Source organism: Pipra filicauda, unplaced genomic scaffold, assembly GCF_003945595.2.
Source record: "Pipra filicauda isolate LSUMZ 115617 unplaced genomic scaffold, ASM394559v2 scaffold692_size275598_pilon, whole genome shotgun sequence".
NCBI lineage: Eukaryota > Metazoa > Chordata > Aves > Passeriformes > Pipridae > Pipra > Pipra filicauda.
Window position 1 is genome coordinate 238788 of NW_024104856.1, and position 21105 is coordinate 259892.

Here is a 21105-nt window from a genome sequence, read left to right on the forward strand (position 1 = left end):
TAAAAAGCAGAATCTCTCTCCTCCTTCCACTCCTTTGGTCAGTTTTTATTGAAATTCTTTGGTTCAGGCCCTTAAGGGAGTGAATTCACGTGCACAGATACAGTTCTCCAGACACTGGCCACGGCCCCTTGGAGACACTGTCACCCCTCGGAGACACTGTCACCCCTCGGAGACACTGTCACCCCCCTCGGAGACACTGTCACCCCCTGGAGACACTGTCACCCCCCTTGGAGACACTGTCACCCCCCTTGGAGACACTGTCACTCCTTGGAGACACTGTCACCCCTGGAGACACTGCCACCCCCCTTGGAGACACTGCCACCCCTGGAGACACTGTCACCCCTCGGAGACACTGTCACCCCTGGAGACACTGTCACCCCTCGGAGACACTGTCACCCCTGGAGACACTGTCACCCCTGGAGACACTGTCACTCCTCACGCCTTGCACAGTGTGAGAGGGGCTGAGCCCTGGGGCTCCCTCTGCCTTTCTCCAAAGCATCCTTTTGCACCCCTGCTTTTGCAAATACCTCTTTGATATAATTTTGTCCCACATATTATACTTTTAAGTATTTTTCAGTTCAGTCTGACTGCTCAATATGCCAAAATTTCTAATCATACATTCCATCTGTTCTCATTAATTTATGTTGTCTAAAAATAATTGGTAGCCTGAAATTTAATAGAAAACTAAGTCATATACATGGAAACAATTTCAAATAAAATTGACTGGGTTTTGTTTAAATTAAAAAGAAGGCTTATTTTGGTGTTTCATATGCTTACATTGGCATCCTCAAGTTCAAACATTGTTGTTGAATTTTTTTTGCATCAGACAAGAAGACGAATTAACATTAGACTTCTGACAGTAAACAATTTAAATTGGTTGACATATTACAGATTAAGAGAATCGGTATTATAAAGAAAAAAAGGACATATTTAATAAAGTCTGATTTTTGTCCTAAATAAAAAAAAAAAAACCAAATTAGCCCCTTCTAAGAAAACATATTGAGTGAAATAGATCTTTTAAAGGTATGATAGTAATATTTACACCAGCAACTTTGAGATTAATCATTGATACAACAGGCTGAAATATGACACAACTAGGACACAAACATGGGGAACGTAACAATATTAGAATACACCAGAATGTTGCAAACAGTCAAAAATTAGAATTTTGCAACAGAACTGGGGGGAGGAAGGGGAGAAAAAAAGCAGAGGAAGGGCTAATAGCAAGGAATTGAGTCCTGACGCAAGACTGCACTAGGGAGCTGACACAAGGCAGAGGCAAAAGTGATCCAAGGAGCTAAGGAAGGACAGGATGAGGGTTCTGCATCTGAGCAGGCAAAACTTCAGTTTGAGGGTAAGTTAGAAAGCAAGAAAAGGCACCTTCACCAGTATTGTCTCAAACAATTACAACAGTTTTAGTCTCTCATCATTAAAATATATATATGTTGTACAATGCAAGCCCCCAAAGCGTAGTGCAGGCAAAGTTTTTCCAGATAAAAAGAGGTCTGGCCTATTACTGCTGATGGAGAAGAAAATAGCCTAACCCCTCACTGCCCCAATTCTTCAGCCATTTAAACTCAAAGGACAATACTCCATGTCTATATAAAATTCCACACTTAATTCTGTTTTAAACATTAATTTTAGAAGGTCAAAGGCCAAAAACTGATTTAACACAATCTCATTATCTCAACTTTTTTTCATTTCAGTTCTCAATCTGAATGAAAACTTAATTTAGTTACTGACTGCCAACTGGGCACAAATGAAAGACGAAACACCCACTTCTTCAATATTCTTCAATATTTTAGCAACGTCTGACTTGGCAATAGCTGACTCAAATATGAATACCAAACTACAGATACACTTCAGGCATGCTGAGAAAATGAACTCCAACACTAATGTTTGCTAAATCTGTTTTGCTGCCCTGCTTTATTTGTACCTGATACTGCTATAGATAACGATTAAAATGTTCAAGTTGTAAAACTTGGTGGCTGCAGCATCACTAATATGTTGATGTCTTCACATGAAGTAAAAGAAAATCAAAAAATCTGACCTTGGCGTGCTGTCTCTTCAGCCAGAGCCAAGACTGCAGCATGAAGTGAGTTCAGGAAGCCCCAGCAGTGCTGCTGCTTGGCTCACAGGCTGAGCAACCAAAGAGCCACAGTCTATTGAGGACTGTGTTTGTCAGTGGCTGCCACCTAAGGGTACTCCCCTGGAGTACTCCCCTGATATCTCCAGGGTGCTGCTTGCCATTGGTATTTTTGTCTGTAACTCTCAAACTGAATTACTACAAGTGACAATTACACATATTTATGCTCAAAACCCAAACTACAATCAGAATACACCACCACAATGCTCCGATGGAACCATGGAACCAACCAGTTTAGCAGCATTTCATCTGCTCTCCTTAGATTTATCTGTTGTATTTTACAGCAGCCTTCACCCTAGAAAACACCAAAACTCTTCACTGCCTTGGCAACTCTTACTTTATCCATTTTCACAACTATGATAATTTGGTGAGGTGAAATCCTGATAGAAAAGTTCTAACATTTAACTTGGACCACATGCAGTGGGGATAAAGAGATCCCAACTGACCATTACAAAATAAATATTAACTTACCCATAACATTTGAGCTGTGATTCCATGATTGCAGAGTAAGAAAGGTGAAGACTGTCTGCTTTCCAGTAGTTGATATATTTTTAATAAGAAACAATAAGTTTTGAAAAGCTTGTAAACTTAACATACAGGAAAACAATAATTATTTCTTTGGTGTTGAATTTAAGTTCACAGAAAAAACATTTACAAAACAAAATACCATTAATATGATTCTGAGCTCATGACTTTCGGCATACATCTCATTTTCTTTTGCAATAGCTGGACATTTTCAGGACTGAAATGAAGCAGATGGAGTTTCCCCAGCTCGCTCATTTTGAAAAAGGATTTACACAATTCACCTGAGTTTTATTTCAGGTTTTTATTATTAACACACATAAAAGCTTAAAACACAGCCAGAATGGATACTACAGGACTCCACTGCAAGGTACTTTACCCAGGAACACATAGGAAACCTCCTCTGCAACAGAAGCCAAAAGTTTGCAAAGTACTTTCCCAGAGTCCATTTAGATTTAAAAATAGATAAGTAGTATTATGATACAGCAGTCACATGTGGTACATTTGATCTATTTTGAGCTAAAATTAATAAGCACTTTGAGAATGTGAAGTAAATTGATATACTAATTGCCATAAAATAAGGTGTAGTTTTCTCTCTGTAACAGACTTGCCAATTCACATGAATGACTGGCAAAAAAATGAATATACACATTATTTTAAGTTACTAGAAGTGTTACTATAAGCCTATGGTAATTATAAGACGTCACTTCACCGTAATGCTGTGTGTCTAGGTCTTTTAAAGAGTTAATTGTTTAATAAATGTTTGCAGTTACTTGCCAGTTTTCAGATGAAAGGTGCTTAATAGTGCCAACTAATTTTAAAAGCTAATGGTTTTCCCAGAAGCACCATTTCCTTTAACAGGCATTCAGAAATGGTTAAAAGCCATAGGACTGTTAAGCCTGATTGAATTGCCTCTGCCTTGTTTTTCTGGAACATCGGGAATGAGAAGTAAGGATTTAGACAATCATATGACTCCCAAGTTTAACAGCCCAGATTTTCAGTGCATCAAGCCTACACAGGAAGGTCAACAAATACTGTGCTTTGACCTCGGATAAGAGTCAAACAGTATCTACAAGCAACTCTCCTACTGTGATACCACAGGCTGATATATTTCTGTTGTTCCTACAAAACACAGACAGGTGGGCTTTTAACAGCGTTTTTAGGAGCACTTCTGAGTTTAGAAAAAAGAACTCTCTAAGAGTTCCAGAGAACAAAGGCTTAGCACCAGTACCTATTCCCTTTCTCATGATCCCAAACTGTCTTTGTTAAACTTGATGTAATATCTATCCAAACTGATGTCTTCTCAAAATTTTTAATAAAATTCCTCTAACTTGAACATAAAAACATACAAGCTTTGCCACTGAAAAAGCCACTATATTACCTCTTAGCTTCATTGTACATTCTAAAAATAATAACCAGAAATTCAGCTGACACTGGATAAAGTGAACTAAACCGCTATCAACCTACTGTCATACTAATTATGAATGTTTCTGAATAAAGACAGGAAATGACTAGTAAAAGTTACTGCCTTTTCATAGAAAGACATTTACAAATCAAACTGTATAAACAAGTACTTGTCTACATAACTTAAACAGAAAACTATGTTTTAAAGACATGATTTATATTTCATATTTTGGTATTCAAAGGCATTAAAAAAGCCAGGATTAGCATCTTTTTAGTAACCCCTGCATGATCCTCTTTCACATGTTTTTTTTTATAACAGATGCAGTCATGTATTCATTATTCCACAGACTGGTACCTCCTGCAGAACAGTGTATGGAACTACTCTGGCACTCATTTGGGATTAGGCAGCGAAGGAAATGCATCTGTTGAGCTCCTTTGTGTAGGATGGGAAGATCTACACAACTCTGGGAGCGGGACCAAGTGGCCCCCGGCAGCACCAGGACACACTGGACACACTGCTACTGAAGGCTACTCAACACCACCCTTGAGGAGACACTAGCCTTGCTCTGTGACAGGTTACTTAAACCGTACTATTTTCAGTTGCAGGTACTGGTTTTTTTATCCCCACGATGATCAAATGGTATGTGGGTGCCTATTTCATAAAGAAGAAGAAATAAAGTTATTAGAACGATAAGAAAATAAGCAGGGAGGAAATTCAGGTTATATTTAATTCTTGACCCACTGCATTGGTAAAGTTTTGGTAACAAATTAAGTAACTTTCACATAGAACTTCAACAGAAAATAGTTTGAAGATATGCATGTGTGTACACTATTGTACAAATTCCAATTTGAACAAAATCATAATGGAGAGATAAAACAGAGCTAGATAGAAAGACAGCTTGGAAAAAAGGTGCAATAAAAAACACAAAGGGTGTGTGCATGTGTGTCTGTGCTAATTACATCTGAAAGAAGTTCAAGAGGAATCGTAAGAAGAACACACAGGAATAAAAGTTCGATTCCTCAATAAAACCCTTCTCCTCCCTCCTCCCCTCCATGAGACTGATTTTAATTTGCCCAAGAAAGGAATCCTTCAATTGTTATCAGAGCTATACAGGCATAAAAATTCATTTTTTAAGCTGACTCTTTATTATGGACAATAAAGGTCTGGCAGAATTGGAAAAGTTGCAACACCATTTTTTTAAAGCTTATAAATTTACATAAGAATTGCAAACTTTCTTAGCAGCAAGAAAGCATCAGTTTTGCAAAATAAACTGATACACTTTATATCTGGTGGCCTCTGATCACAAGCTCTGAGAATTTGTTTCCATAGAGAAAGCATATATTGGTATTTAACTGCCCAGGAAAGGAAAATGACATATCAGTTGAAAATTCACATCTCAGCCTGTTGATAGAAATAATAAGCCATAACATGAAAGCAAAGCAACATGACTAGGTGATAGAGCAAAAAAACCTTTGGGACAGTACATACCTTTATATCTCTGTCAGCCAAGAAGAAAACCCCAGGCTCCCCACACAAATGCACATTGCTGCCTATCTGACCTGAGCTGGCTGCTTGTTTCCATCATCCACTCATCACTGGAACAGAAGAAACAGGGGAGGGGCTGCTCTCTGCACATCATCTTGATTTGCTCCTGGGCATTTACAAAGAACGTATAAAATTCTACCTCTACAAAGAAATAAATGTGCAAAGTCCACAGTAAGGCTTCTTTAGCCGTGCTCAGCCAAAAAATACCTTCCTATGTTTTTCACAGGCTGTGTTCCACTGCTGGCTCCAATGCTCCCTGGGGCTCCCTTGCCGTGTCTCCAATTCCCCTCAGAAACACAGACACACAGCTTCACCAAGTGATACAACCTACACAAGTGCTACAGTTCTCCTGCCTGAAACAGTTCAGCAGTGTGCTGCCCGGGTTTTTAATTTGAAAACATTAATTTGATTGGTTTGCATTTTGGTGGATTTTTTTGTTTTATTTAGCAAAAACAGGAAAGTTGCATTTCCATCCTTTGCTTTCACTAAAAATTTATCCAACCCATAATGTCACAAGTGTCATAGCAAGAGGTAGCATAAGAAGGGTTTGAATAATCCTACTCTTACCAAACAAAGTAAGACACTGAAAACCACACTGAAATAACGTAATCTTTAGGCAAAGCAAATTTTAACTAATAACTAGTAGTTCAAAATACTAAAATGCATAGCTTTTAACCTGCAATAGACTTCACCATTTACTAATTAAAGCAACATTATTATCCTGAAATATGAGATAAAAGTATCTTCTTGAAATACAAAGTGTTAAAAAGCACCCAATGACACCCTGTTTCAAGAAGATGTACCTATCAGTTTTCTTTTTTAAAAGTGGAAATGTCTTCCTGATGACCTGAACAGGTGCAGAATTTCCAAACTGTAGCTGAACAGGTACAGTTTAGTATGAATGACTGACAATCTTGGCTGTACCAGAATTTAGAAGACAAAAGACAAAACAGGAGACAGAGACATGGTATATAAACACCTGTTGGCAGGAAAGCCACATCCAAAATTCAAAATATTTTCTTTTCGTGAGAATCTTAGTAGTGCTTGTCATTAAAATAACTCAGTGGAAAGAAAGTAACAGAAAATACTCTTCAATAAAGAAGATATTCACATCTTTTACATTGCTACATGTGCTAAAATAGAAACACTGAATTAAGACAAATTGTGTTGATCCTCATAAACTAATTTGTTCCTAAGATATATTCTCTTTGTTAATACATCCCAAGTAATACTGAAACATATAGCTTGAATGAACGAAAATGCTGTACTGCCATCGTCTAACAGAAGACCAGAATATCAGATTTCACCGTAAAAAGATTTTCAGTTTCTTAAAGTCTTCTTAAAAATGCTTTTATTAAGAGGCTAAAATTCTTCGAGGTAAGACACAAGTCAATTGTACCATGCTAGCATGAACAAGTGCCAGGAGAACAACAGAAGAAAAGCAAATTCTTTACCTGTTAATGAACATACTTTAAAAAAATTCAACTTCGACCATAAATGTACAATTTTTTCTACCCTTAACCAGACACCCAAATTCAAAATATAACTACCACACCACCACCAGCAGACTGCAAATAATTTATGGCATATTTACAAGGATGTTACATACATTATGTTCAGATCAAAATTGCTGTGTTTGGAATAGCAGTGTGACCCACACATATTGAGACTCAAATGAAAAACTAAAAAATTCCCTAAGAGAATAAATATTTCAAATACACTTTATTCCCTTTTATATAAATAAATCAAATACACCTGCTAAAAAAACCAACCAACCAACCAACCAAAAAAACCAAAAAACCCACCAACAAACCACAACATATTAAAAGACTTTCCCTTGAAACAGGCTTCTTATTTTGGCTGCCTTATCAAAATTGGTGACTAAGATGTGAATGGAACAAGAACTGACCATCATCTCCACTCTTTTGTACATTTACTTGTAAAAAGGTAAAACTGATATCTGATTTCCTGTTATATCTCACATAACTCTACAGACTATTCAGGTATATTACAGAATTTTAAATTACTAATACACGAAGGCTTTAAGATGCAACTGTTGATATATTAGCTACCACTTCTTCCCATTTTTCTAACTTCAACTCCAATGTATCGCTCACCAACATCGTATTTGTCAAAATACAATAAAATGTTTACAAACAATGATATTGCCTAGAACATAATCATATTTGTTGTAATAAAACTGTTATTCTCCTCACTTTCTCTAACCCAAAAAATCACGATGATATGGAGGGAGGGTTGTTCGTTCGGGTTTTTTGTGTTTTGTTTTGTTTGATGAGGTGAAATCCTGACAGAAAAGTTCTAACATTTAACTTGGACCACATGCAGTGGGGATAAAGAGATCCCAACTGACCATTACAAAATAAATATTAATTTATCCATAACATTTGAGCCACCCATCTCTTTAGAAGCTTGCTGTTTTCAGGAGCTAAAGTGGTATTATGAAGTTGTTCCCTTCAGAAGAGTTGGGATTATGTGCTGGTGGGTTTTGGGTTTGGTTTTGTGTTTTCTCTTTTTAAGCAGATGTTCGAAACCATGTCGTTTATTAAAGAAAAACTTGTGTTAAGTAATTGATGGCAGAAATACAGAACATAATCTAGCCAAGTAACTGTTGTGCTTTTCAACCATAGGACAGTGTTATATGATGATCTGATTGAATTTCTAAATTGGCTGTAGCCCCAATTACTTCTTGCTGTTGCTTAAAGTGTTTTTTTTTCAGGACCTCTTTTAGAAGCAATTTTATAATTTCTGGTGGGCAAGAGCTTTCAGACTAGAACCTGATTTCTGCTGGCATGATGGTTTTTTTGAAAAAAACCCCAAACATGTTTGTACTGTCTCCAGTTTGAGGTTTGAGGCTATAATTATGAAACAATCTTCTACTTGCTGCTCGTGGAGTACTTACATGACCAATTTTCTTTGGCAGTAAAGCTGACTTGAAAAAATCCTGCCCTTACCAGCCCTGCTGCTCTGCTCAGAGCTACAATTTGCTGCTCCTCCTGTGCTGATACAGCTGTTCAAGGACTGCTCTGAAGTGCCACCAAAATAGTTGAGACCTTTGCCCCCACCTGGCCTGGCTGTTTTAACCCTTTAATTTCATGGACCTCACTTAAAACACTGCCCCACCTTGTGCTGGGCTGATAAAAAGCAGGGATGTGAAACAAGGGTGAAATGCTGTTGCAAGTGGATTTTGCCATCGAAGAAAACACACTTAAGTGTTTCACTGAAGGGAAGGAGAAAGCACTAGTGTTGTGTGGTATTGATCTCAGTTTTTAGATACGTTAACATAAGACAGTTTTTAATTTGAGGGACTCTTTGGAGCCTTCTCTTGAACCATAGATGCTGCTGACTGACTGAGTAATGATATGCATCACCATACCATTCTCAAATACTATCAGCAAAAGTTGTCCCATTTTTACTTACAACTGAGACCAAAACAGTTTTTGTATCATTTTAGTTCTGTTAAATGTGATTACCCTCATGGTCGCCAGAGCACAATCTATTTTGACAAAGATCACTAGTCTTCCTCTTCATATTTTTGATTGCTCCAGAATGTACTCAAGTATTTGTTAGGACAAATAAAACTGGAAGATGACTAATACATACACACTCATTTTAGATCCAGCATGTGAGTAGGCAGTAACAGGAGGAAGAGATGCACAGAACTGTGCAGCAGCACGAGATGTGACAGAATCCATACTGGAGTTACCCTAAACGATACTGTAAGGCCACAGGTATGAGCATGGCAAATTTACTATGATCTTTGAGAAGAAAAATGAAGGCACCTCTTGCATTTACCTTTTCTGCAGCTGAACTGAATTTTCCACTTAATGGTGAAGATATTGATTTTCTGCAGGATATATTTTTCACTTAAAGTGAAAATAAAGTTCGTAGCCTACTGCTACGAACCCTACCCTAATGTCCCTTCTTTCAGAAGATAACTTGTAGTAGTTCTGCCTGCCTTTGTGTGAAAATAATTCCAAACGGAAAATAGTAGTTGGCTGATTTTCCACGGTTCTATTCAGAACACTATAATTTTCTCCACCAACTAAATCAACTCGTTCATTTCCACTAATACACACAAACTTACTTGTTCTGCTGCCAGTCCTGTTGTTCAGAGGACTAGCCCAGAACACAGTGGCTGAGGAAACAGAGGAGTCGACGTTCAGTATGGAGAGCATCTAAGTGCAAGCCTTTCACATGCAGCCCCCTTGGACTTGGACACAAGAGGAACATTTTTCACAATGAGTACTCTCAGCCATTAGAATAATTTCCACAGGGAACTGGGCGACTCTTCAACAGTAGGACACTTCTAAGGTTCAACTGGTGCTGGGCCATCCTATCTAGTGCATGCTTTTGCTGAGAAAGATTGGACCAGATGATCCTCATGGTCCCTCCAACCTGGTGTTCTATGATTCCGTGACACGTTACAGGAAAGCTGAGTAGAGCGAGTCTGTTGAGCCTGAGATTGTTTGATACGTGTGCAGCACTAGAGAGGGGTTTATAAAAAGTGACTGCAAGTTAGGGAGGACAGAATAGACAGAGATCAGGTACATTTTACAGAATAAAGCCGTGGTGAGAATTTGATTCCTCTCAAGTGGTGTGACTGTAGTTGGGTAGCCTCAAGAGGGCAAGAGTTATATGAAAAACAGTTTTGATTTCTTGTTGAATGTACATTTAATAATGAAAAAGAGACTGAGTTTGGGGAAAATGTATGCTTCAGTTGCCAAAGATGGAATATGTTCAGTATATGGGCATAAGCCAAAACTATTGGCAGTTTTTTAAGTCAAAGTAGCAGTAATACTGAAGAAGGAAGATGCAAGAAAATTAAGAAACAGTATAAATAGTCCCTATTAAGTATTTAGTAATTATATAGGTATCAGCAATAGCATTATAGCTTGAGGAGTATTTTTTCTCTTCCAAAATACAGAAGCACACTAGTGTTATGTGTTTAAAAAAATAATCATTGACTTGTCCCAATGTTACTCCTCTTTGGGACCTTCACTTCTTTGCTGACAAGAGCCCATTGGCTTGCACTCCAAGAATACAATGAAACATCAATCTCCCTATTTGTGATTACATCAAAAACTACTGAATGAAAGGTAGCATTAAATTTTTTCAGGCATTTCATCGCATGGCAGAGCATATTCTCTCATGAAATATTAAATTGCAGATGCTGCTGACATCTGTTATTGTTTGGGAGGTTCTTGTTTCTTTGTGTATTTGGAGGAGTGTTATCTGAATCAGAATTACACGTCTGCTGCAGCAGCAACAACTTTGCAGTATCCTCTGATAGGAAACAATATGTAACCACAACAAAAGCAGTATTTCATTTTTATAGATGTCTGAACTCACTAGGGTGGTTTTGTGGTCTAAACGTGGCTTAATTGTCACAGTACTGGATAATTTAGATCTGAACTTAGAGGACTGCTATGTGAAGTACTAAAATACCGTGCTGTTTAAAAAGTACTTCCAGGTAACTGTTCTGCTCAAGTACATAAGAAAGAACAGTAAAATTAGAACAGTTTTGAAAGATGACCTACAAGCAGATATAAATCCGGTCCTTCAAGTTGTTACAATTTAAGAAGGCAAAAATGTAGTCCTAACAGTAGCCCAATCAAAACCAAAAAACACCAATCCCCCCAAACAAGCACAACAAGTGGGTGAAACCAGAGAACGTGCCAAGTATACTTGGCACCCACAGCAGAACAAAAATACAGAATGTAGCTTTGGGCATCTGGCATGAAGGCGGTCACCAGTGTCCTGACCTGCAATGCCACCTCTGCAGCAACAGCGTAACTCCTGACTACAGCCTGAGGGAAGTGCAACACCCTCAGATTGTTGTCCTGAGACACACATGCCTCTTCCATGCAGTATTTCCGTAGGCTGCATGGCATCCAGTTCATCTTCACACCTCGCCTTGGAAAATTCCACTGTGCCCTCGTACTTCACTTCCTCACCATTTGCCCTGCCTAAACAGCAGGGACAGGATCTCCTACCACCAGAAGAGGCATGATGCCAGGTGGATCAGCTTGTACTCTGGGCTAAATCCAGAGCCCAGCCAGGAAAAACAGGGCTGAAAGATATGAGCACATCCATAATGCTGTTCCTGGGGTCCTGAGAGCCAGCTCCCTGTGGATAAGGTGGAACACACATGTGTCATGGCCAAAATGGGACAAATGGCAACCCTTACTCCAGCTTCTCCAAAACCTCTTATTAAGATGCTCTTGGCCCACTTTTTTTCCTATACATTTCCCTTCTAAGGCTTTACACGATGCAGGATCTCTTCATCAATTCCACTGCTCTGACCAAGCTGCAACCAGGTGGAAGAAGCTTTTCAGGATGCCCTGACACCTGTGGTATTTACTTTGACCTCCTCAGGAAGAGCATCTCTGGCCAGCAGTTATCAGCTCCCTTTTCTGAGATGGGAGAACATGGACAAGACCCAGAACATATTCCACTTAGTGCTCCCTTTGGCTCCCTCCTTTTACATTTCTTGACCCACACTCCTTTTACCAGCTGCAGCCTGGTTTTTCTCCATCCTCTTTTTCTGTAGTTTCTCATTCTCAAGAAGGGCTCTAATGTTTTATTAGGAATAAATTGGTATCTGTTCCTAAGGGAAAAGCCAACAGAAGCAGTGACTCAAAGCAGCTGCTTAGCAAATGCAAGAAGCAGGCAAGCACTGAATATTTCTCACGCCACACACAGTTTTACAGATCATGTCCTCCAACTATTCTGGATAAAAGATGTCATTTACACAGCAATTACATAATAATCCTTCACATGGACATCATTCCATCCTTGTCAACCTTTTTCTGAGTGCTCGTCTGAGATGCAAGTTGTTTGATGCTTGTCACCAACAAACGGTAATAAATGAAAATAGGAGCGGGAAAAAACCAGACTGTGAACACATTCATTTAAAGTTCAAGAATGTCCTACCTTAGAGTTCAATATAAAAAACCCTAAGTTAATATGCAAATGAAATAAATTCTGCATTTGAATATTAAATGAGCAGTTGGATAATCATGTAGGTACAAGCAAAAGACCCATCTTCACAGAAAGCATGTCATAACAACTGGCCAAATTTAGACAGAAATGGGACTTTTCCTTAGGTACTAGCACATTGCATGTGAAAAACTGAAGCTAATTTTGTTTTGTGTCGAGTTTGCATCTGATCATTAGTCCTCAGGAAATGCAAAGAGGAAAGACATTTGCTAATTTGCAAAAGAACCTGGAGACACCCAAAGAGCCACTACAAAGCACTATACACTCTCAAGGTCCCAGGTGATTCCATATCCCATGAAGCTGCTGTACACTTAAACAAACTGCAAAACTTAGTTGTTTCGCAATTTGATATTCACATTTGCCATTAAATTAAGCTAAGTGATCTAGCACATGGTTTGACTCTGCAGTTCAGTTCACATAAACACGTAGCACTAACTGTAGATTTTTCAGAGAACGCAGCTTGCCCACGGGATGCACCGGTGCAGCCTCCACAGCTTTACAGTGCTTACCCCAGAGTTCCCTAAGCAGAGGAATAGTGCTGGGATCTGCAGAGCATGCACAGCCCTAGAGCTCAGTGAGACCCCCACTTCTCACTAAACAAGTTTTCACAAGGAGCAAATGTACAGCTGAAGTACTAAAGGTTTAAAAACTGCCCAATATAAAATAGTCCTCAGAAAGTCAATGAAAAAATCTCCTTTTATCATAATGACACCAGTTAGAGGGAAATACCATGATCTTTCAAATGGGCTTGGCATGATTTTAGCTATGTAATGCTTTTCCTCTCTCTCTCAGCACCTACCCCATTTTTCAACGACAAACTCTGATTAAAACCTCCATCTCCCACATTAATCTATGGATCAGCTAATAAAATGCTTGAATACAGGTAATTTGCATTAAAAACTTCATCTTAATGACAGACTTTGGGTGCAGTTAAGTCACATTTTTGCCCTGTGCAGAGTCAGGCTAGATTATCATATGCTTAACAATCACAATTTACATATACAATACACCTATTACTGCTACCTACTACAAGACAAAGAACTTCAAACTGCTTCATGTTATAGTAATCAAAACTAGCCTTAATTAATATTACAATGCACCTGCTGATGTACTGGAGTACATACACCCTTAATTATGTCATTTCATGAGAGAGGAAAGCAAACGGATTCTGGGCACAGGCAAAGTAACAATCTTTCCCATCTTTCAAGTTTCCATCTTTGTGCCAGAAATGCACTTTCCTTTGTTTTTATTCCTTGAGCCACACAGCAGCTGTGGATGTCTGTGAGTTTACAGACAAGCATTAGCAGCAAGTGCAGTTGGTTAACGAGTACACACTTCCTGGAAGCAGCTTAACCTGAATGAAATAAAACATACAAAAAGTTCCTGATGCCCTCTGTTTAAATATTATAGTATTTTAACAAAAGGGTACAAGTTAACAAGAGGCAGAGAAATAACAGAACTAATGCTTACCTTTACAAATCACCCAACAGATTAGATGTTCATTCATCTAGCAATGTGATGAAGGAGGATTTTCTATGTCTTTTGTTTTAATATCACAGGTAAGATATCTTGCTATTCAGTGTTAGTCTATCACAGAGATATCATATCTCTCTGAAGAAACAGTCAGTGCAAGGTAGAACAGCACCTCTCTGCCCTTCCTAAGGGGACAATTTGGCTCAAAACTGCTCATCAGTCTTTCTCTGGTAGTGAACAGTTGTGTCACAGAAAAGACTTACGCTTTCTCAGCATCTGGACATCCATTTGGCTCTAACATGCACCCCTGACTTTCTGAAAAGATTTTCTAAAATGCACAAAACTATTGCTCAGAACTACAGACAGATGATACCCAGTGTAAGGAACTGGTTGTTTATTCTGAAGTCACAAAAATTGTGGCCATTAACCCCCCCCCAAACATAATAAATGCCAAAATCCAAAACAACAAGGTATTTCCACACCTTTGCTGCATGGCAGAATGTGAAGCAGTTGGCCTAACCCTTACTAGGTGTATATCATGGAATATGCAGCAGAACTCATTCTATCCGAAACCAGTGAGCCCCTTGTCCCTGTGGGCAGGGAAAAGCAGAAAATAGTTTAATGGAAGAAATAAAAACTTTGGTACTTGGTTTGAATATCAAATTGGCAAAAAAAAAAAGAAGCTAACTACAAAATGAAAAATAAAACAAAAAATTCTAAAACAAATTCTAAAATATTATTTTCTTAAAAATTCACCTGATAATTATAAAGACAGAAACAAGCAACGTTTTGCTCTATTTTTCTCTATCTTCACATAGCTCTAAATGTCCAACTGCTAGGTGCTAACACCTCTCCCTGAAAACTTGAAGTCTTGAAGTAATTCATTATATGAACAAAGACAGATGGGAAAGTGGTAGTTTGGAGTAATCATTTTTCCAAGGAGTTAGCAGAGTGAGGTCTTAAAGAGCTCAGCGCTAAGAAAATACACTCCTTTTTCTTGCCACCGGACTATTTCATTGCCAACAGTGCTTTCAGTGCCTCCTTTGAATCTGTCTCTTGCCATCTGACACCTCAGTGAATGGATTTGCCGTGCAAAATAATTATGGATAAAGCAAAGAGATAAAACCCACATAGTTTTCTGCCTATGTAAAACAGCTTTACAATGGATCGGGAAAACACGTGAATTGTGACCCGTGAAGGGTCTCGGAATAAAAATGGATTTTTCAACAGTGCAAGTCACCAGATGGGCTCAGCTGTTTTGTGAAACCTTAGTCTTAGCGGACGTTCTTCTGCGGAGATGCTGAAGAAACAGCAAGTGAGATGCCAAAGAGAAAGCCAAGATGAGCACTAAGAGACTGCTGTTTACCACTGCTCATTCCCAACACCACAGGCAGGGCTACCCCAGCATCTTTCTTTTAGCTCCCTGCACAGCATACCCTCTAAAGTGCTGTCCCAATTCTCCTGCTACACAAACTAAGTCTCCCTTTCATCTTTTATTTCCCATCTGTTTGTATTCACCTTATTTTCCAAAACAGAACACGCGAGTTTCAGGGAACAAATTTTGTTGTGTTTCTACAAACAAAATAGGGTCCAAACTCATGAACACCAGGATAACACAAATAAATAAAATCAGAGAAATGTGTGTAATCCTTTCCAGACAACAGCAGGAAAAGGCAAAAAAAAAGGAAACAAACTGATTTTGTCTTCTAGTTTTGCAACTCTAAGACAACGCATTCCTCACTTTACTTACCTCCTCACAGCTCCACTGCTACTTTCCCATTCCACAGGAAACACTTCTACCTCACACTGTAGAAATTGCTATGGCAGGAAAATCCTCGCAGCACAGCCTGCAGGCACAGCAGCACAGCCTGCAAGCACAGCAGCACAGCAGCAGGCCAGGCAGCCCTGCTCGGTGCCCGCTGCCCAGGCTCTCCCCGGTGCCCTAACCCAGCTGCACTGCTACAGCTGTCTGCTACCTGAGGGGAACTGGAGCAGGAAGCTGATCCAGGTTAACACACGTCCTTCCTGCTTTCCCTTTTCTGCAGGGTTATTTTTAACCTAGATCAATCTCAAATTCAGTTCACCTTGTTGTCTCAAACAGTTGCTCCAGCACACTTGAGGGCACAGAGGCAAGAAGACAAGTGGCAGGGGATAGAAAAGCACAACTGCAACTAAAAGAAATGCCTGTGAAATAGCACTTGCACCTGTAACAAAACAAAGCTTGAGAGCTTGACTCTTTACCAAGTTCCAGCACTAAATTTCAAAAGGTTATATGGAAAATCCCCACTGACTCAAGGTTCCAAACACTGAAAACACTGCAAGCTTAAATGCTAGAAGCACTGATTAAAAAAATACAGTCTACTCAGATCTGATCTAGAACTCACCTGTGGTATAGCAGAAGCAATTTATTTATTAAACCAACAGCTGCAGTTTGGGAAAAAAAAAAAAAGCTTGTGGACAAACAAGTCCTTCATGATCTCTGGTAAAGATGCAGGCAAAGCACAAAATCTGACAGCCATCCAAAAGCCTTTCCACAGCTGTGTCCAAAGGAGAGACATGTCAGAGAAGACCTTCACTACCTGGAGGCTCCCTGGCACGGTGTGGGCACAGCCCTCTGCCCCGGCAGGGTGGCCCTGCAGGGTTCCAGCCCTACGTCCTGCTCTGTCCACATCCTGCTCCCTGTACCCATGAGATGGGGAATTTTTGCAGCATAGCCCTAATTAGGCTAAGGAACAAAGTGCTAAAAATAGAAGAAATATGAGTATTTTTCAAGATATTGCTTTTGATTGTGTAATTTCTACAAATGTGGATATATGGATAAATGAACAAACAGTAAAGACACCCAGGAACAAGGGAATGTCAAGTCATTTAAAATATTCTGTCTTTAAAGCAGCCTGAGCCTGTAATAACGGCCTAACCACAACACCTAAACACAAACTAATTCATCACTTGGAGGTTCTTGTGACCTTTTGTAATGCTACCACGTGGCTATCACTTATTGAGGGATAACCTCTCTCTTTGCTAGTCCAAGATGTAGATAAGTATTTTGTTTTGAATCCAAGCAGAATTTTCAGATGGTGCATACTGGTAGTCTTACATTGGCGATTACAACAAAGGAGTTTTCAGATATTTCTTCAGCAAGTAATTATGACTATTTCTGATATTCATATGACAGAGTTCCTTATTGCTGAAACCTACCTGACCACTAAAAAAAATACAAGACCAAAAATATTGGGAAAGAAGCTTTAAATACATTTTGTAGAGATATTAACCATGGAGACCATTCCAGCATCAGTGGAATATATATTATTAGTTACCCTTTATACAATATATACTATAGCTGATGTTCTAAAATGTGTAAACAAGGCTCCAACAGCTACCATTTTCAAAACCAGAGAGCATAAGCACAATGAGTAAGAGAAAAAGATAGTATCTGTTGAACGAAACTACACTCTGATCAAAAAAAATGAAACAAGGGTCTCTGGAAAAGTGACAGAGAATCAGCAACCATGGGATAGCAACGGATATGGAGTTTTTCACCTCTACTTCCCTGGTTTTAATCTAATCAAGGTCAGCAGTGACAGAGCCTTGCCTCATCCAGTCTTCACAATAAACAAATTTGTGGTGTCTTTTGGTCCTTAATGAGTCAATAGCAGAATGACCCAGCACTGAATGCACATGAAAAATAAAAAATAACTCAATTCTTAAAAAATGTACCCTGAGGAGGTTAAAGTCTACTGGGAAAAGAAAAAGAAAAAGGCTGCATCTTCCTGTCAAGCACACTTCAAAGGAGCACTACTTACAGAATGATTGTAAGAGTTAAAAAGGAAAGAGTTGACTATAATAGGAACTCTGTCATACTGAAGATACTGTAGTGGGAACACTTTGAGGAGGAGGAGGAGTGAATGAACATACAACTCACGTGCAGAATACACATCACACACACTGTACTTGGCTATTTAAAGACCACAGAAGTCAAAGTTAGTAAAATCACGTTAGATTAATAAATTCCTCACGCACTGCAAGCTGGAGATCTGGCTACCAGGTAACAAGATACGTACACAGCATTATGCTTTGAAAATTGTGTAGTTTACTTTTAAAATACATTTTAAGAGCAATTTGCTACCACATATTGCTACAGAAAGAGCAGCAAGGGCCATCTGAATCCCAGCAAATAGAACTCAGAAGCCAAACCCATACATTTTCAAAATCTATTGGAATAAGAGAAAGCATACAAATCTTCCAGTCACCAAAGAGTGTACTCTAACCCCCGGGTCTCTAACCCAGCTTGGTGATCACAAAGACACAGAAAATATCACAGCTAAGTGTTCTTGAGTTGGGAGGGAGGGGAAGGCGGGGGAACAGTGGGGAACTGGGGGGGGGGGAAAGCAGGAAACAAACAAAAAATACCCAACAAAAACCACAAACAAAACACCAAGGGAGATTACTATTAATTTATAGCCAAATTTCTTGCTGTCATGTATGACATTATCTTGCATATCTAAAGGGGCAAATAATTCAGGGCCATACATCATCATTACTTTTAAAAATCTGTAATATTGAGTTAACTGAAGAAAAACACACACAAAACTTTCTACAAACTATACAATTTGCTGGCCTGACATTCCTTCTACTTTAGAAAGAAGTTCTAGCAAAGTTACAACATTTCTGTTTCGTGTAATCAATAATGATCTTAAAAGTAACAGATTCACTTACTGAATTAAAAAGTTACTATGTGGCCATTTTTAAACCTAAGACACGGATTGTAGTTATGTTTCATGCTACTACAACAAATAATTCCAAGATAATGAATAATAATTAAGCTAACATTTTCCTGTATTAATCACAACAAGCTAAGGTAGACTCCCTGTAGCCTTTTTAACAAAATGTAACCTGCTATATGTTGACATTTTTAACTTCTAGGTTGCAAAAGAAGTTCTCAACTACTATAAATTGAGCAGCTGAAAAAATCCCAACAAACAGTGAATTGAATAATTAAATGAATATTAGCATGAGGGATCAAACTTAGAATAACTTTTATGGCAACTGATAATTCTGTCTTCAGATTTCAAAAGACAGATACTTGTATTACTCTTCTAAAGGGCTCTGAGAATTTGCAGGCTGCTGTGCCCCATAGAAAACCAAGAAGCTGTTTAAAACGGGTACACCTAAGCTTCTCTTTACTAAGGGATAACTTTTAATTTTGGTCCTCCAAATCAAAATCCAATGCACATTAGGAGAACCTGGAGCAGAAGGGCATAGAAAGAAGGACATAGCAGATTACACTGAAGCTTTCCATCTCCTGTATACACACAAGTCTCTTGCTCTTCCTGCTGCACAAGCCCAGTTCACTCTTTTGGTGGCTAAGCTTGAGAAACTTCACCTGCATTCAGATTTCATTCACCTGCAACTTCTGTCTAGAAATACTCTGAAACTTTTGCTCCAGTCTGCTACTGGTGTTCACATACAAATGGTTTTATTCTACTTCATAGCCCGAGTGAAGTAACAAGTATTAAAGGTATCTGAACAATACGTGAAAAACTAAAATAAACAAGAAGAATACAAGGGCCACGCTTAGGTGAACAGCATTTACTGTGCTGACCGCAGACAGTGAAAGAGGTCTCAAATTACACTTCATGAACTAGTAAGTATAGTTATCAGGGGAAGCTGTGTTACCCTTCATTGTTCTTTCTGGGACCTCAGCATGTCCTTGATCCACGCAATACCATAAGCTTCATGAGTGGATCAAGGGCATAACATCACCTTTACAATTCAAACCTGGATATTTATCTGTTACCACTTCAAACAACTTCATTTTAAGTGTCCTGAAGTCTGGAATATATGCTACTGAGGACACTTAACACGCAAAACTGGAAACTGGCTCAACAAGGCAAATATATATCAGAAATATTAAACCTCCATCACATTTTATGTTTCTGCAGTTTTTAGTTGCCATGTATCATTTGAATAAATTACAATCAACGTTTACTGATAGTAAACCAAATGTTGCAACTAATAGTTTATTGTGTGTATAGTCTTCATATGTTATTGATATTCCATAGTAAATGAATAAGTCTTTCCCAGCAGTATGTCACTCATGACCAATTTTTTCTCCCAGTTACAGAAGTTGTATCATTATAGAGCTTTTTGCTGCTAAATATACTGAGTAACTGAACATCTGAGATTGATGTCTGTAGCAGCAATTAATTTTTATGCTGTTATAACAAAGGGAGAGAGAGAGGAGTTCAAAAAGAAACTCCTTCTGCAACTTAAAAACTGCTGTATTAGGTAATAAGAGCAAAGAATTAAAATGGAAGTAAACACTGTGTGTTGTGTTATTTAACTGCACAGACTAATAGCAGTAGAGTTATTGTGAAGTACTTCGAACAATCCACCCTCTCTCTCCACACATATCTTTATAGGTAGGCTAAAATACTTCCCGTCAAAAATTAATGCACTCAGCTAAATATATAAAAAAGCCCCAAACCCCTAAATAATAGTGGTCAAATACTCATAACATACTTAGATTGTGAACTCTATAACAAGTGAGATAAGAGGCAAGGACGGAAAGACAAACCCACATGTCAGAGCTGGGTCGGCCAAGCAGAGCCCCCGGCCCCACAGCTGGAGCACCCATGCAGAGCCCTGGGAAGGCAGAGGAATGCCGTGTGGGCAGGCACGGGCCTATGCAAATCGGGTTACCCGGTTCTACCCCAGACCTCAACAGTAAACACAAAAAGAGTAAACAAATTAAAAAAAAAAAAAAGTAACTTGGATGTTTAAAGTTCTTTTCCATTTTAATGCCCAAGGAATTTCCAGTAACAAGGGGTATTGTTGTCAGAACACTGAGCTTGCACAACTGCCTGCTCTCCATCTCTTTTCTCTTATCCATCACAAACATACCCAAAGTTTTTCATTAGAAGCGAAGTCAAGAAGTTATCTTACTAAAAATAAAGTCTAGGTATTTTTTCCGAACAACCGAATCGACTTTATA

The 21105-nt window shown here is 38.7% G+C and overlaps 1 protein-coding gene across 1 annotated transcript in view; it reads right to left on the reverse strand.

Annotated features, from left to right (window-relative positions):
- Window positions 1-21105, reverse strand: part of PRKACB (protein kinase cAMP-activated catalytic subunit beta) — a 68157-nt gene that overhangs the window by 45920 nt on the left and 1132 nt on the right. The gene's annotated exons all lie outside the window — the stretch shown is intronic.